Here is a 15813-nt window from a genome sequence, read left to right on the forward strand (position 1 = left end):
TCCACAACTTGGCCATCATGAGGATCCAGCCTTTGCCACCAGGGATTGCGGGACCTCCTCAGGAGGAGGGAGATGAGGAGGAGAAGGAGGACAAGGAGGAGGAAGATATGACGGATGATAAGGAGGATGAGGAGGACGAGGAGGAGTGAGGGAGGAGGCAGTCACTTAATCAGTCTTCTGGAAGGGAGGTCCTTGGTTGCCTCAGCCGACTGCGGTTCGAGTGAATTAAACCCCAGATCCCCGTTGCTCACCACATCCCCATCATTCCATCCTTGTCACAGGCCATATCACAGCACAAAGCTGAAATGAGACACATCACAAAAGGATCCAAACTGAATTAATGCATTTATCAATGAACACATATTTACAACAAAGATATTAACTATTCACCCTCGTGCAATCCCTTAGTGCCTCTGGTTACTGTGCCTTTTCCTGCTCTAGTGCTCCTACGAAGTGTTGGCCCAGTGGCTGCAGCAGGGTTGGTGGAAGGCTGCTGAGTGTCCATGCGGGAGACTTCATATGGCCTTTCAGCACGTCCTCAACCAGCTCTGGGCCTAGAAGGCCCAGCTGTAGACTGCACCACCTCAGGCTGGGCGGCAGCAGTCTGGGCTGGCTGGATGACAGGCAGCGATAAGGGCAATGGTGGAGTGGCAGTGGTGGGAGCAGGAATGTTGTCACCCTGAGAGAGGACAACAGGTTCCTGCTCTACTGACCCACTGCCACTCCCCCGGGGCAGCACCTTAGCATCCCCGCCCAGACTGGAGCACAGATTGCTGGTCTGCTGCAACACCGTGAAAACCCCAGTTGATGGTGGTAGGTCCAGCCACGATGGCAGCTGTCAGAGCTTGCGTGGCATCAAGCTGAGACAGCACAAGAGCAGTCTGAGATTGGAATGCCATCAAGCATAGACTGCATTACAGCACTAAGACATTGCGTCGCTTTCGCCTGTGCTGCAATGGAAGCTGCCAGATTGGCCATTACACGTAGCATCAGGTCTGAGTCACCACGGTCTCTCTGGGAGTCCACTATCCTTTGCAGACTGGAAATGTTGGGCTCCATGGTATGCGCAGAGCCTTGTGCAATGTTGGAGGCAGACTTCTCCACACTCCTTATCATTGCTGAGAGGCTCGAGGGCACCCTTGACATCGCACCTATCATCTCCGTGTGCATGCCTATCACCCTTCTTCTAAACCCTTCCTCATCGAGGTCCTCATCAGAGTCCTGTGCAGCAGAACTCACGCGTGAACCCGCCCTCCCGGGAGCTGGTCTCTGAGCTACCCTTTTCCCCCTGGCCTTGCTGCAGCCCACTCATCCCCGGTGCCTCAGACTGTGCAGATCCTGCTACTATACTAACCTCTAAAGAACACGTAGTGCCGGTGTCTGAGCTGTGCCTGCAGTGAGAGATACAGTGACGCGGTGTGTTCTTCCTCCTCCTCCTCCTCCTCCTCTTCTCCCCCCTCGCTCTCTACTGTGACCTCAGGGACAGGCTGCTCAGGTGCTTGCTCATAATCTGAAAGCAAAAAGGCCCAAGAGGTGGGTTATGGTGAGGGGAGGGGGGCAGGAAGGGAGAAATGCATGCATACAGCATGATTAGCTGGAAAGGGCGAAACGCTTGTGGGGTGAGTGGGAAGTGGGATGTAAGAAGAAGGAGTAGGGATGAACATACCGTTATTATCACCAATAGGGTCAACGTCACCAGTGGTCACGGCGCCCACTACCTGGCACCCTCTAATCTGCAGCACTCGATTCTCCAGCTCACACACTGGTTGGGTGTCAGCTTGTCCCCAGCCTGTGTGCTCCTGCTCCCTCCTGTCGTGAACCACCTTGGCCTGCAGGAGAAAGGGAAGTGTGTGTGTGAGTATGGAGCAATGTGTTTAGGTGATGTGCCTGCCATAGTTGAATACCTGTCATTGTGTGTAAGGAGTGAGGTGTGGGTGTGAGTGTTGATTGGTAGAGATTGTTGGTGGGTGAGTGCGAGGAGTGCGGTACTTTGGGTAGTGTGTGAAGACTGTGGGTCAGATGGTAGAATGTCGCATTTGTTGAAGCATTCACTCACTCTGACCGAGTGAGGTTGTTAAGTTTCTTCCTGCACTGTGTGTGGGTCCCGAGAACATGCTGCCCCAGACCTGCTGCCCCAGACATGCAGCGCTACCTCCCGCCACATGGTGCGGAAGACCTGAGTCGAGGGCCTCCTGCCACTTGCTGTGTAGAGCACCGCCCTCCGTCTCTCCTCAGCGAACACCAACACCTCCAATGCTTGATCTCAGAATCTGTGGCCTCTCTCCCTGAGGCAGGGATCTGCCATGATGACAGCTGCTTCAGTTCTCCAGCTCCTTCGCCTTGACTTGCTGCTGTTTGCTGAGGCAGCTGCACAGCCAGTATTGCTGAGAATGAGGTTCTGCAGCATCAATTAACATCCGCTTTTAGAACTGGCAATAGCCTGTAGCAATGATGAGTTGCAATTAGACTGCACCTGATATTGGTCCATCCTTTGACTGTAACGCCAATGAGCTTGGATGTTAAGGCTTGAATTAGGACTCCAATCATTTATTTGAGCAGTGAGCATGAATTTTGCATGCAGTCTAAAGCATTTGCGCCTGACGCTAATTCTCCAACTTTCTAATGTTATCGCTCATTCCTGGGCTATAATGAATTTCTAGGCTCTGAAGTTTTATATGTTGGATTTCTGCTTTTCTCTTCTCTGATCCATATGATGCAGGTGGAGCAATATTTATCAAGCAAGGGGATTGTTTTGGCTTGTAGTTTGACTTGGTTATGTCAATGGTATTGATTTAATCACATCCATATTATGTTTCTCAGCAGTTACAAAAATAACTTCCAAAAGAGGTGCTAGTACCATTGAGAATTACAAATGTAGCTTTCATATGGTTTGTTTACTCATTTGCTGTTTTTATTTTTGAAGGTTCATAAACTAATTTTCCCTCACAAGCTCTTTTAGAAGGCTGGATTGTGAGGGCAGGTTCCTGTGACCCTGCTATAGTCTGCCCAGCAATAACTAGCTTGGAAAATTATTGATCGCACCAATATCGTTACATTGCAACCAGCTCTATGGCACTTCATGCTCTCCGAAACAACTTGATGCCATCCACAGATTTAAAGGGGCCTAAATTTCCCCCTTTTCTACGGGCCGCTACCACCTCCGGTCAGGGCAGCTTCAACAATGATTGGCACGTTGCCCTCCTAACTTCTACAGGCACAAAACATTCCCGCCCCGTTTCGCCGACATCGGCCTACTTGTCCACGCACAGCAATAAAGACGTCATCACCATGCGCCTAGTCCCTGCCCCGGAAGAGACATTATCTCAGAATTGCGAAGCGCGAAGCTGCCAGTGGCTAGGCGGTGTGGCCGCTCTTAAAGGGAAGGGCGCACCGACAAGGCCGTCATTTTGTTTTAATTATCATCTGACTCTGCAGTCGGCCCAACAATGGCAGTTGCTGGTTCGGCCGGGCCACCGACAGGCAGCCCGGCACACCCTCTTGAGTGCCGGACCACTGGCCTGGCCGAACCCCTCTCTAGTGGCCCAGTGGGTGACAAGGAGGCCTCACTAGGTTTCGCAGCTTCTCTCCCCTTTAAGTGATGCATTGCGTCAGTGTGACGCGCCCCGCCTGCATTGCGCTGACGTCATCACTGCCATGCTCAGCACAGCGGTTATGGACACCGCCCCACTCCCGACATAGACCCGCCCCATCACCCCAAATCGCTGGGAGGTGATAGCGCGAATGTACCCTCCAAGAATCGCTCGTTACTCAGGGTCGGTCCATACATCAAAACGGTTTATTACGCCGGCGGGGAGATGAAGCAACTGGTGGGTCCAGGTACCTCTCTCCGCCGAACAAAGGGTTTCATGGAGTTTTATATGTTTTACAACAGTTTACTACAGTTACATCAGCCCATTTCGGCCGGACACTATCCAATCATATTAATTATAGATTACATATAGATTCAAATAGACCAATAGACCAATAGTGGTCTCTAAACATTAGGTGGCTGCGTGCTTGCCTCATGTGTTGCGAAGAGTTATTCATGGTCTTGTGACATGGTCCAGGCCCCCCTTATCTTACTGTCCTTGGGTGCTGTCTCTGGGCAGTCTACTTATCTTAGTCCTGTTGTATATAGAACAATAGAGTTGTATTGTTCTAGCATGGACCAGGACATCTTGTCGAAGGCCTGAAAGCCCGTTGATTAGGGACATCTGCCGAACTCATTTTTTTTATGTGTATTCCTGTGTGGAAAACAGTAACTAGGAATGCAGTCTCTTTCTGCTAGCTGAAATCCCTTGAGGCTTTGCTGAAACACGAGCAGCCATCTTTATACATTTTACACACACATTTAATACTACAGTTACATATTTTAGTTCTAACATTATGCTACAGGTGCTGTTGCTTTCTTGGAAATTCTCTCCCTCGAACAGAGGCAATCATAACGTTAAAGTGCTGAATTTTCCACCTCTTACCTTTGGCTCAAGCCAGGTGGTAATACTTCGACTAATTCGAATTAGCAATTTCCAGCCCAAGCACTCCATTTGCAATTTCTGCATTGGGTTCATTAATCAGTAATATAAACAGTAGTAAAGACTAATCCATGGACACTCAGCTGGTCAGTACTACCTGACTCAAATAGTTACAAAAGCAAAATACTGCGGATGCAGTAGTTACTGTTGATAAATGCAGTTTCCTGTTGCTACAGAGCAATAGTGATACCCGCCCTCTTATATGCTTCAAAGACATGGACTATATACAGCAAGCACCTCAAAGCACTGGAGAAGTACCACCAATGCTGCCTCCGCAAGATCTTGCAAATCCATTGGCAGGATAGGTGCACTAACATCAGTATTCTCACTCAGGTCAACAACCCCAGTACCGAAGCATTGAGCACACTCGATCAGCTCTGCTGGGTGGGCCACATCATCAGCATGCCCGATACAAGACTCCCAAAACAAGCGCTCTACTTGGAGCTCCAACACGGCAAGCGAGCCTCAGGTGAGCAGAGGAAACACTTCAAAGACACCCTCAAAGCCTCTTTGAAAAAGTGCAACATTCCCACCGACACCTAGGAATCCCTGGCCAAGACCACTCAAAGTGGAGGAAAAGCATCCGGGAAGGCGCTTCGCCGCGAGCAAGCAGAGGTCAAGTTCAAATAGCAGAAGGAGCACACAGCAACTCAAGCACCCCACCCACCCGTCCCTTCAACCAACATCTTTTCAACCACTGTCTGCCCCACCTGTGACAGACTATATGTCCTGCATCAGACTCTTGCGTCACCTGAGAATTCATTTTTAATGTAGAAGCAAGTCATCTTTGACTCCAAGGGATTACCTAAGAAGAGAAGAAGATTTAGTTCATAATGCTCCAAAGGTCTACTGTGAATATCAATTGCAAAGATTCACATGCCACTTTCGCTTGTGAAGTGCTCTCAGAGACTGCGCTACTGCCTGGAGCTCTGTGCCTTGCTCGCAAAGTTCAAACAGAGTTGACCGTCATTTGCTGAACCATAGTTGCTGAAGCAAACCTCATGGTCAGGGGAAGATTCTGGGCTTTTCTCTTGGCAGCCAGCCGTTGATTGTGTGAGACATATGTCTCAATAGTTCCCTCTGCATGTGCCCTATGAGACCAGGCTGTCAAACCAACCATGAAAGGAAAGCCTCATCTTCAACTATTTTCTTACACTTAGGTGATGGTTCATGTTTAAAGGTTTCACTGAGGGGGGCCTCAGATTGGGGAATTTGTAGTTATCCAGAATCACATCCAGATGATGCACATTCCTTTGTTACACATTCAAAATATTTTAACCCTACAATGGGTGACAGCATTACTTACTACCTGTTGAGTTTGAGTTAATTTATATTTGCTCAAACTAATTGCTATCCGACAGCTTTGGTTAAGAGTGAGTAGGTATTCCATAAAGTAAATCAGTTTCCCAACTGTTATGTATTTAACTCTTTGTAACCTGTATTACACTACCACCAGAGGGCCCACTTGTTGGAGTCCCAAGGGATAACCAGGCCACCCACGAGGTACCTGCACTCTGGAATCTTATTAAAGGAGCGAAGGTCACACATGCTCTTTGTACACAGTACTCAGTTTCATCCTTTATTATGAGCATAGCAATTGGCGACGAGGTAACGAACAACCACGCGAAAATGCAAAGAACAGTTGGTATCCTGGAGAAGTTCTCAGAAGGGGATGATTGGGAGGCCTTTGTGGAAAGACTCGACCAATACTTTGTGGCCAATGAGCTGGAAGGGGACGAGTGCACCACCCAACGAAGGGCGATCCTTTTAACTGTCTGTGGGGCAACAACCTATGGCCTCATGAAGAACCTCCTAGCTCCGGCAAAACCAACAGAGAAATCCTATGAAGAATTGTGTACGCTGGTCCGGGAGCACCTAAATCCTAAGGAAAGTGTTTTGATGGTGAGATATCGGTTCTACACATGTCAACGATTGGAGGGCCAGGAAGTGGCGAGCTATGTCGCCAAACTAAGGTGCCTCGCAGGACATTGTGTGTTTGAGGGATTCCTGGAACAAATGCTTAGAGACTTTTTGTACTGGGCATTGGCCATGAGACAATCCTTCGCAAACTGTTGATTGTAGAAACTCCGAACCTAAATAAAGCCATAACGATAGTGCAGGCATTTATGTCCACCAGCGACAACACCAAATAGATTTTGCAGAGTAAAGAAGTTTCGGCCAGTACTGTGCATAAAGTAACGTCGGTTTCGAGCAGGAATATACATGGCAGAATGTACACACCGGCTGTTGCTGCCCGACCTCAGATGACCCAGAGTCCGCCATCAATCATTAATGTGAGGTAGTTAACACCTTATTGGCGTTATGGAGGTGATCATCGACCCCATCAGTGCCGCTTCAAGCACTATGCGTGCAACGGTTGCAGAATAATGGGACACCTCCAGCGAGTGTGCAGGCGAGCTGCAAACCTGCAAACCTTGCAAACCACCACGTTGCAGAGGAAGATCGATCCACTGTGGATCAGGCTGAGTTGGAGACTCGTACCAAGGAGGCAGAAGTGTACGTGGTACACACATTCACTACGAAATGTCCACCAATGGTGTTCAAATTTGAACTGAATGGTATTCCAGTATCTATGGAAGTGGACACGGGTGCAAGTCAGTCCATAATGAGTAAAAAGGCCTTCGACAGGCTATGGGGCAAAAAGGCACACAGGCCCAAGCTCAGCCCCAATCACACCAAACTAAGGACTTACACCAAGGAACTAATCCCTGCAATTGACAGTGCAGAAGTCAAAGTCTCCTATGACAGAGCAGTACACAAACTCCCGCTGTGGATTATGCCAGGGGATGGCCCCATGTTGTTTGGCAGAAGCTGGCTGGGAAAAATCCGCTGGAACTGAGACAACATCTGAGCGTTTTCGTCCGTCGATGATGCCTCACGTGCCCAGGTTCTGAGCAAGTTCCCGTCATTGTTCGAGCCATTCATTGGAAGCTTCTTGGGGGCGAAAGTGCAGATCAATTTGGTTCCCGGTACCCAACCCATCTACCACAAGGTGCGGGCGGTACCATACATGATGCGTGAGAAAGTGGAAATTGAGCTGGACAGGCTGCAGCGAGAAGGCATCATCGCGCCGGTGGAATTCAACGAGTGGGCTAGTCCAATTGTCCCGGTACTTAAAGAGGATGGCATGGTTAGAATTTGTGGGGACTATAAAGTAACGATTAACTGTTTTTCGCTACAGGACCAGTACCCGCTACCCAAGGCAGACGACCTATTTGCGACCCTGGCTGGAGGGAAGATGTTCACCAAGCTGGACCTGACCTCGGCCAACATGACACAAGAGCTGGAAGAGTCTTCGAAAGGCCTCACCTGCATCAACAGTGACAAAGATGTATTCATCTATAACCGGTGCCCGTTCGAGATTCGGTCAGCCGCGGCAATCTTCCAATGGAACATGGAGAGCCTGCTAAAGTCGGTTCCTCGCACCGTGGTTTTCCAAGACGACATACTGATTACAGGTTGGGACACCATTGAGCACTTGAAGAATCTGGAAGAGGTTCTTAGTCAGTTGGATTGCATGGGGCTCAGGTTGAAATGCTCGAAATATGTTTTCCTGGCACAGGAGGTTTAGTTTTTGGGAAGAAGAATGCGGCAGACGGCATCAGACCCACCGATGCCAAGATGGAGGCCATGAAGAATGCGCCGAGACCACAGAACGTGACCGAGCTGCGGTCGTTCCGGGAACTCCTTACCTATTTCGGTAATTTCCTACCTGGGTTAAGCACCCTGCTAGAACCCCTACATGCGCTACTGCGCAAGGGAGACGACTGGGTATGGGGGAATTCACAAGAGACAGTTGTCTTTTATTGTTACTGTCCCGCTGGGGGGTAAGAGCATTGCTTTCCACCTAGCCCTTCGCGCGTCGGATACCGTTTTTAGCCTTCCTGTGTTAAACAATTCAACTGAGGTAGTCTGGGTACGTGTCCCGACATTACTATGCCACGGGCCTATGCCTGCCCTCATGTAATGATCTTTACTGTAGTGAGTATAGATGCGGAAGGGCCTATTTTGGTCAGGTAATCCCAGAAGTGGAACACTTGTGAGAGCTTGTTTTAACCTTACAACCACAATTTCCTGATTAGGGCCCCAGTTTACAGCCTCTTGGGAAGGTTTCCCCACTTTGACAAGGTCCTGTATAGGTTGGGCCATCTTGGCATTTCTGCAGTAGTTGAATAGCCCTAGTACCTATCTGACCCCTTTCACGTTTCCTGGTCTGGGCATTAATAGGGTTGCTTCTTTTCTGTCCTTAGTCATCTGTCTCTTCCCTTATGATATTATGTATCCTAGATATGTTACTTCACTCCTTCCCACGTGCACCTTCCTAGAATTTATTTCTAATCCCGGACTCTGTCGAGCTCCTAGCACGGTAGTTCAAGGTAGAAGGAAGATAGGTAAAAGGGGAGGGCAGAGAAATCAAAGGCAAAAAGGGCCACATTACACATAATTCTAAAAGGACAAAGATTGTTAAAAAAAACAAGCCTGAAGGCTCTGTGTCTCAATGCGAGGAGAATTCATAATAAGGTGGATGAATTAACTGCGCAGACAGCTGTTAACGGATATGATGTAATTGGGATTAGGGAGACATGGCTCCAATGTGACCAAGGCTGGGAACTCAACATCCAGGGGTATTCAATATTCAGGAAGGATAGACAGAAAGAAAAAGGAGGTGGGGTAGCATTGCTGGTTAAAGAGGAGATAAACGCAATAGTAAGGAAGGACATTAGCTTGGATGATGTGGAGTCTGTATGGGTAGAGCTGCGGAACACCAAAGGGCAGAAAACGCTAGTGGGAGTTGTGTACAGACCACCAAACAGTAGTAGTGAGGTTGGGGATTGTATCATAGAAAATAGGTGCAGGAATAGGCCATTCGGCCCTTCGAGCCTGCACCTCCATTCAATGAGTTCATGGCTGAACATGCAACTTCAGCACCCCATTCCTGCTTTCTGGCAATACCCCTTGATCCCCCTCGTAGTAAGGACTACATCTAACTCCTTTTTGAATATATTTAGTGAATTGGCCTCAACAACTTTCTGTGGTAGAGAATTCCACAGGTTCACCACTCTCTGGGTGAAAAAGTTTCTCCTCATCTCAGTCCTAAATGACTTACCCCTTATCCTTAGACTGTGACAGGAAATTAGGGATGTGTGCAATAAAGGTACAGCAGTTATCATGGGTGACTTTAATCTACATATAGATTGGGCTAACCAAACTGAAAGCAATAGGATGGAGGAGGATTTTTTGGAGTGCATAAGCGATGGTTTTCCAGACCAATATGTCGAGGAACTAACTCGAGAGCTGGCCATCCAAGACTGGGTGTTGTGTAATGAGAAAGGACTAATTAGCAATCTTGTTGTGTGAGGCCCCTTGGGGAAGAGTGACCATAATATGGTAGAATTCTTTATTAAGATGGAGAGTGACGCAGTTAATTCAGAGACTAGCATCCTGAACTTAAAGAAAGCTAACTTTGATGGTATGAGATGTGAATTAGCAAGGATAGACTGGCGAATGATACTCAAAGGGTTGATGGTGGATAGGCAGTGGCAGACATTTGAAGGTCACATGGATGAACTTCAACAATTGTACATCCTGTCTGGTGTAAAAATAAAATGGGGAAGGTGGCTCAACCGTGACTAACAAGAGAAATTAGGGACAGTGTTAAATCCAAGGAAGAGGCATATAAATCAGCCAGAAAAAGCAGCAAACCTGAGGACTGGGAGAAATTTAGAATTCAGCAAAGGAGGACTAAGGTTTAATTAGGAGGGCGAAATTAGAGTATGAGAGGAAGCTTGCAGGGAACATAAAAACTGACTGCAAAAGCTTCTACAGATATGTGAAGAGAAAAAGATTAGTAAAGACAAATGTAGGTCCCTTGCAGTCAGAATCAGGTGAATTTATAATGGGGAACAAAGAAATGGCAGACCAAATGAACACATACTTTGGTTCTGTCTTCACTAAGGAAGACACAAATAACCTTCCGAAAATACTAGGGGACCAAGGGTCTGGCGAGTAGGAGGAACTGAAGGAAATCCTTATTAGTCAGGAAATTGTGTTCGGGAACTTGATGGGATTGAAGGCCGATAAATCCCCAGGGCCTGCTAGTCTGCACCCCAGAGTAATTTAGGAAGTGGCCCTAGAAATAGTGAATGCATTGGTGGTCATTTTCCAACATTCTATAGACTCTGGATCAGTTCCTATGGATTAGAGGGTAGCTAATTTAACCCCACTTTTTAAAAAAGGAGGGAGAGAGAAAATGAGTAATTATAGACTGCTTAGGCTGATATCAGTAGTGGGGAAAATGCTGGAATCAATTATTAAAGATGTAATAATAGCGCATTTGGAAAGCAGTGACAGATTCAGTCCAAGTCAGCATGGATTTATGAAAGGGAAATCATGCTTGACAAATCTTCTAAAATTTTTTGAGGAAGTAACTAGTAGAGTGGACAAGGGAGAACCAGTGGATGTGGTGTATTTAGACTTTCAAAAGGCTTTTGACAAGGTCCCACACAAGAGATTAGTGTGCAAAATTAAAGCACATGGTACTGGGGGTAATGTATTGACGTGGATAGAGAACTGGTTTCACAGACAGGAAGCAAAGAGTAGGAATAAACGGCTCCTTTTCAGAATCTCAGGCAGTGACTAGTGGGGTACCGCTAGGTTCAGTGCTGGGACCCCTGCTATTTACAAAGTACATTAATGATTTAGACAAAGGAATTAAATGTAATATCTCCAAGTTTGCAGATGACACTAAGCTGGGTGGCAGTGTGATCTGTGAGGAGGATGCTAAGAGGCTGCAGGGTGACTTGGACAGGTTAGGTGAGTGGGCAAATGCATGGCAGATGCAGTATAATGTCGATAAATGTGATTTTATCCACTTTGGTAGCAAAAACAGGAAGGAAGAATATTATCTGAATGGTGACAGATCAGGAAAAGGGGAGGTGCAACGAGACCTGGGTGTCATGGTGCATCAGTCAATGTAAGTTGGCATGCAGGTACAGCAAGCGGTGAAGAAGGCAAATGGCATGTTGGCCTTTATAACAAGAAGAATTGAGTATAGGAGCAGGGAGGTCTTACTGCAGTTGTACAGGGCCTTGGTGAGGCCACACCTTGAATATTGTGTACAGTTTTGGTCTCCTAATCCGAGGAAGGACATTCTTGCTATTGAGGGAGTGCAGTGAATGTTCACCAGATTGATTCCCGGGATGGCAGGACTGACATATGAAGAAAGATTGGTTCGACTCGGCTTATATTCACTGGAATTTAGAAGAATGAGAGGGGATCTCATAGAAACATGTAAAATTATGAGGGATTGGACAGGTTAGATGCAAGAAGAATGTTCCCGATGTTGGGGAAGTCCAGAACCAGGGGTCACAGTCCAAAGATAAGGGGTAAGCCATTTAGGACCCAGATGAGGAAAAACTTCTACACTCAGAGAATTGTGAACCTGTGGAATTCTCTACCACAGAAAGTTGTTGAGGCCAGTTCGTTGGATATATTCAAAAGGGAATTAGATGTGGTCTTTATGGCTAAAGGAATCAAGGGGTATTGAGAGAAAGCAGGAATGGAGTACTGAAGTTGCATGATCAGTCACGACCATATTGAAGTGCCGAATGGCCTACTGCTGCACCTATTTTCTATGTTTCTATGTAAAGCTAGTACGTGTTGTTGTTCTGTACTGGAGACCATCATCCACATACTGCAAAAGGGTGCTCCCTTCTTTGCCTGTTGGGGGCCTCACCTTCCTGCACCTCCTCCCATATTCCAGCAATGCCACTGGCCAATTTTTCCTAAACATCCTGGGATCCCACCCCACTTTAGGTTGTATTCCTTCTTTGTTTGTGCCACTGTACACGACCAATTACCGTGTCATCCATCATGCTTCAGGATATATACTTATCTCCTACCTCGGCTTTCGTCCTTGCATGGTTCGCTATAACTGTTCTACAGATTACCCTCTTCTAGTTTTTTATACAGATTACCTCCTTCCCCGTCAATGCTACAGTTGTACAAAAAACATGCTCACTGCCATCGCTAGCTGCCACATCATCCAGGTCGGAGGGTCTGCACCCTGCTCGCAGTGACAATTGTTGAGGTAGAAAGAAGACTTCTCTCCTTAAAGGTGGACTCCCTGATGTAAGGAATCGACACCCCCACCCGTATCACAACCGCGGAATCCATCAAACGAAACCTTCAGTACAACTAGTTTATTTTGAGCAAATGGAAGGGAAATGTTCAAATGTGGAACCTTCAAAGTACAAGAGGTTTCAATTACAATTGTACAGGTTTTCGAATTGTGCTACCCTCCTACAAAATCATCGATTGGTCTACTGCTATCAGCGAAGTTACATTGATTTGTTGACTCTTATCAGACTAGCTCTGAGTGGCTCTTTCCCACCTGTCCATCTCTCATCACATGTCAATCATTTGTACAGTGATGTGAACTTTGCCATAGTCCCTATGACGTGTGAAGTAACTCTATTTAAAAAATACTGGCTTCCTTATCTCTTCCCGAGAGAACTCGGGATACAGTTTTCATTTGTCAGATTCTGTTTACAGCTTATGTTCCCAAATATTTGTGTCCTTGTTCTCCGTACTGAATGAGTTTTCATATTCTATTTTCTGTGTTAAGTGTCAATGCAGAATTGGCTATTTCAGAGGGTTCATTACCCATCAGGCTTCGTTATTCCCTTCTTACTAGCCCAAAGTAAGTGAGTGTATAAGCGTGCTTTACATACATAAGTGGTTATACGTAACCGGTCAATATTACAATCCATACATAAGACGGAAGAACTCCCGATTCCTCAGAGTCTCCTAATTCCCTTTAACCTTCTTACTCAAGTGTACTTTTCTCCCCCTTACATAAAGTATGTAATGTACTTGGGGCACACTGAAAAAAGACCACTAACTCCGAATTTCTGTTAAATGTTACAGTCGAAGCTCGCACACAACTGACAGGAGCAAATGCAGACTGGTGGAGGGGAGCCAGACCTCCAAGTGCTCACTCCGTTGGAGCTGCCTGATAGGTGTCCAAGTTGATGCGATGGCGGTGTGTACGGCCGACTCTCCTCGGTATTCTGAGGTCCTTTGCAAAGAGCTGCAGGACACTTGGCCCTCACATCATCAACGTGCAGCTATTTCCATGAGACTGGCATTCACAAATGCCTTTCCCGCACCTAACCCCTCTCCTGCAGGTAACCGCTGTTCTGTGTTTGTGCTTTCAGATGACCAGCCAGATCCACTGGGGCCTTCTCGGGCGCCATCCATGGGTGCAGATGGGGTCGACGACCAAGAGGGTGACACCTCCTTCGACCTCACGCAGGAGGCTGCGCCATCTGAGAGCGGGGCCAACAGTGCTGCTGACCAAGTGGTGGTGGGGCAGATGGAGATTGGTGGTACTCCGGGACCCTGTGGCCTCCAGCAATGCCATGGGGGAGGGAAAGACCTGGGGCCAACTCCCTGGAGGGTGAGTGCGCGCCTGAGTGATGCTCAGCAGCACTCTGACGATGAGCCTGACCTAAAGGTTGTCACAAGACAATCCCTGCAGTTACACAGTGATTTTCTGGGCGCACTAGCAAGGGTTCCCCAGAGTCTTGATGCACTAGCTGTGAGGATGGAGGAGTCCACCTCAACTATTGCTCATGCCTCACAGCAGCCCACCGACCCCATCGTTGGTAGATACCAATGGATGCTGGATGCAAACAGTGACCATGGGGTCCCAGACATGGCGGCACAGGCTATGGCTGACTTTGCAGTGGTCATTGAGCACCAGACCAATGATATTGTAGGCCTCCATACTTAAATGTCATCAGTGCATGGTGTCCTGAGACAGCTCTCTGGTCGCAGTCACAGACACTCTTGATGCAGAGGCAAATAGATTCAATGGACACACTGACCACTGTCATCTGGTCTGGGGCCCCATTAGTTGAACGGGGACCTAACCTTTCTGACCCAGCACAGGATCCTGACTGTAAAGTCCTTACTCTACAATATGAAACCACACGAGGCACATTCTGGGGACAAGGTCACTCTGTGACTTTAACTCTTTATTCACAGGACTCCAAAGACAATGACCCTGCGTGGGACCTCCCTTTTTATACCTGTGTGATCAGGCAAGGAGTGTCTCCCACAAGTTCACCCCTTATGGTCAAGGTGTGCATCTAGGTTGAGTGTATACAGTAATACAGTGGTGTTACATTGTGGTTACATACATGACATCACCTCCCCCCCGCCCCCCTCAAAGTCTTATTGGGATCATAGGTTTAATCTTTCAGGTGGTCTACGCTCCCTCGTGGAGCGCCGCAGTTGGGGCTCTGGTTGTTGGACACTGATGTGAGTATCTGTCACCTGTGGTGATTCCATAGAAACATAGAAACATAGAAACATAGAAAATAGGTGCAGGAGCAGGCCATTCGGCCCTTCGAGCCTGCACCGCCTTTCAATGAGTTCATGGCTGAACATGCAACTTCAGTACCCCATTCCTGCTATCTCACCATATCCCTTGATCCCCCTAGTAGTAAGGACTACATCTAACTCCTTTTTGAATATATTTTTTGAATTGGCCTCAACAACTTTCTGTGGTAGAGAATTCCACAGGTTCACCACTCTCTGGGTGAAGAAGTTTCTCCTCATCTCGGTCCTAAATGGCTTACCCCTTATCCTTAGACTGTGACCCCTGGTTCGGGACTTCCCCAACATTGGAAACATTCTTCCTGCATTTAACCTGTATAAACCCGTCAGAATTTTAAACGTTTCTATGAGATCCCCTCTCATTCTTTTGAACTCCAGTAAATATAAGTCCAGTTGATCCAGTCTTTCTTGATAGGTCAGTCTCGCCATTCCGGGAATCAGTCTGGTGAACCTTCGCTGCACTCCCTCAATAGCAAGAATGTCCTTCCTCAAGTTAGGAGACCAAAACTGTACACAATACTCCAGGTGTGGCCTCACCAAGGCCCTGTACAACTGTAGTAACACCTCCCTGCCCCTGTACTCAAATCCCCTGGCTATGAAGTCCAACATGCCATTTGCTCTCTTAACCGCCTGCTGTACCTGCATGCCAACCTTCAATGACTGATGTACCATGACACCTCGGTCTCGTTGCACCTCCCCTTTTCCTAATCTGTCACCATTCAGATAATAGTCTGTCTCTCTGTTTTTACCACCAAAGTGGATAACCTCACATTTATCCACATTATACTTCATCTGCCATGCATTTGCTCACTCACCTCACCTATCCAAGTCACTCAGCAGCTTCATAGCATCCTCC

This window comes from Pristiophorus japonicus, chromosome 1 (genome assembly GCF_044704955.1).
Source record: "Pristiophorus japonicus isolate sPriJap1 chromosome 1, sPriJap1.hap1, whole genome shotgun sequence".
NCBI lineage: Eukaryota > Metazoa > Chordata > Chondrichthyes > Pristiophoridae > Pristiophorus > Pristiophorus japonicus.